The sequence below is a fragment of the Chiloscyllium plagiosum genome, chromosome 36 (assembly GCF_004010195.1).
Source record: "Chiloscyllium plagiosum isolate BGI_BamShark_2017 chromosome 36, ASM401019v2, whole genome shotgun sequence".
Classification (NCBI taxonomy): domain Eukaryota; kingdom Metazoa; phylum Chordata; class Chondrichthyes; order Orectolobiformes; family Hemiscylliidae; genus Chiloscyllium; species Chiloscyllium plagiosum.
Genome location: NC_057745.1, coordinates 14,177,829 through 14,181,014, shown reverse-complemented (window position 1 = coordinate 14,181,014; position 3,186 = coordinate 14,177,829). Strand labels below are relative to the sequence as shown.

At 44.0% G+C, this 3,186-nt stretch overlaps 1 protein-coding gene across 1 annotated transcript in view; it reads left to right on the top strand.

The window, feature by feature from the left end:
* The window catches only part of gldn (gliomedin), a 38,496-nt gene that overhangs the window by 31,219 nt on the left and 4,091 nt on the right, over nt 1-3,186 (top strand). The window lies entirely within an intron of this gene.

Here is a 3,186-nt window from a genome sequence, read left to right as displayed (position 1 = left end):
AGGTTAGAGTCTGTATGTATTCCAATCTAGAGTCCGACTGGTTCTATTTCCAAAGTAGGAAATTATAAAATGTCACATGGATTATAAAAAAAATTGACTGCCTACAGATAGTGTGCTTTTTGAACAGTCCCTCACATGCATGCGTGCACTCATAATAGCCTTTGGGGTGAATTTGCATTTGCTGATTTGTATTTGCAGATACAGTCTATTTGTCCAAAAAGCACACAATGTATCTGCAAATACAGTTATGCAAATTCACCCCATAGGCTTATATGTGTATTTGTTCAAAAAGCACACAATCTGTAGGCAGTCAATTGTTTTTATAATCCATGTGACATTTTATAATTTCCTACTTTGGAAATAGAACCAGTCTGACTCTAGCTTGGAATACACACAGACTCTAACCTCACAACTTTAATACATTGTCTGAGGTGAGATTTCACCTTTTTTCTAATGAAACCTTACGTTATCTCAGGACTGTGACTTGAAAGAAGTTCTGGGATTTACAGATTAAATTGAAACCTGAAAGCCATTCTAAAAGATGACAAACTTAACAGCAATCTAGGTTTGTTCAATGTATCGCATCAGTGTGTGACACTTTGATCTTTTACTATAAATTCTGAGTCCTATGATCCTACCTGACAAAGGAGCAGCACACCAAAAAACTTTGTACTTCCAAATAAACCTGTTGGACTCTTACCTGTTGGTGTCATGTGATTTTTAGTCATAGAGATATGCAGACCCTTTGGTCCAACTTGGCCACACCGACTAGATATCCTAATCTAATCTACTCCCATTTGCCAACACTTGGCCCATATCCCTCTTAAACCCTTCCTATTCATATACCTATTCAAATGCCTTTTAAATGTTGTAATTGTACCAGTCTCCACTACTTCCTCTAGCAGCTCATTCCATACACGCAACACCCTCTGCATGAAAAGGTTGCCTCTTAGGTCCCTTTTAAATTTTCCCCCTCACCCTAAACCTATGCCCTCTAGTTCTTAATTCCCCCACCTCCGGGAAAAGACCTTGATAACTTATCCTATCTATGCCCCTCATGATTTTATAAACCTCTATAAGGTCACCCCTCAGCCTCCGACGCTCCAGGGAAAACAGCCCAAGGCTATTCAGCCTCTCCTTCTCGCTCAAACCCTCCGACCCTGGCAACATCCTTGTAAATCTTTTTTGAACCCTTTCAAATTTCATAACATCCTTCCGATAGGAAGGAGACCAGAATTGCACATAATAATCTAACAGTGGCCTAACCAAAGTCCTGTACAGCTGTGTCATGATCTCCCAACTCCTATGCTCAAAGCATGTCCAATAAAGGAAAGCATACCAAACGCCATAACTATCCCACACGACCTACAACACTAACTCTGATTTCTGTCCACAGATGGTGCCAGACCTGCTGAATTTTTCCAGCAACTTCTGTACTTGTTTCTGATTTACAACATCTGTGTTTCTTTCAGTTTTTATTTTATTCTCTTTACCTACTCTGGCTTACATGTGACAGCAAACCTATAGCTATGTGGCTTGAAGGCCTAATCAGTGGTGCCACATCCCATGCATGAATTCAAACAAATTCTAACTTGAAAATATAGTGAGTTGAAGCTGTGTTATATGTATAATTAGATTTAGATTCTCTACAGTGTGGAAACAGGCCCTCCGACCCATCAAGTCCACACTGACCCTCCAAAGAGTAACCCACCCAGACTCATTTCTCTCTGACTAATGCACCTAACACTATGGACAATTTAGTGTTGCCAATTCACCTGACCTGCACATCTTTGGATTGTGGGAGGAATCACGGGGAGAATGTGCAAACTCCACACAGATGCCTGAGGCTGGAATCGAACCTGGGTCCCTGGTGCTGTGAAGCAGCAGTGCTAACCACTAAGCCGCAGTGCTGCCTGCAAGATGTATGCAAGAACTTTATTAAGCTAGAAATGTTAATGTTTTGTTTAATTTGTGAAGCAGAAATTATTTACCTCATTGTGACAGAGACTTTGAGATGGATATTTGCATACTATCTGCATTTATTGACTGAAACAAGGTGTATTCCTAACATTGCTGGCAGCAGGGCCTCAACATTTGGATCAATAAGCTGTCCACAGCCGTCATGTACAGACTTAATCAGGTGGAAGCAGGAGAGCAGCTAGATCCCCACCTTACATCTTCTCATCCAGTTAAACGTCCTACCTTTAACAGTGCCATGAGGGAGGGTCACTAAGTTTGTGCTGTACATGTCATTTATCTAACCTGACATGGTGGAGAATGAAAAGTTAGATACAGCCTACACTACCTGCACTTGTTTGGGAGGGGAAAAAGAGTAGTCAGTACATTTCTCAGCAAATGTGTCCACCTTCTGTAGTGTTTAGAAAGCACAATGCCCATTTCTCTGTTGTGAATTGTGGGGAAGTGTATCATAGTCATCTTGTGGTATCCACAGATTCATACTTCCAAGAATAATGGCAATTATGAGTGGCCTGCTTTTCTCTAGGAGACAGTGAGGACTGCAGATGCTGGAGATCAGAGTCAAAATGTGTGGCGCTGGAAAAGCACAACTGGTCAGGTAGCATCCAAGGAGCAGCAGAGTCGACGTTTTGACCATAAGCTCTTCATCAGATATGTGGGGGGGGGGGGGGGGGGGGCGGGGGGTGGGTGCCCAAGGGGCTGACAGATAAATGGGAGGAGGTTGGGCTGATCTCCAGTTCATCTGGACCATCTTGACACCTCCCTCCCCTTCCTGGACCTCTCCATCTCCATTTCCAGTGACCAACTCAACACGGACATCTACTTCAAACTCACTGACTCCCACAGCTACCTGGACTGCACCTCCTCCCACTGCCTCCGTAAAAACGCTATCCCTTACTTCCAATTCCTCCATCTCCACCGCATCTGCTCCCAGCAGGACCAATTCCACTCCAGAACATCCCAGATGGCTTCTGGCCTCTTACTTAAAGGACTGCAAATTACCCTCCGACATGGTCAACAATGCTCTCCAGCGTATCTCCTCCACATCTTGCACCTTTGCCTTTGAAACACACCCCTCCAACCACAACAAAGACAGAATGCCCTTCCCACCCTCCACTCTGACCTATCATCATCACTGCCCCGCCTTCATCTCCCTATCGCATTCCTAACTACCCTCCCCCCCCCCCCCCCCCGCCCTTTTTTCCGAGG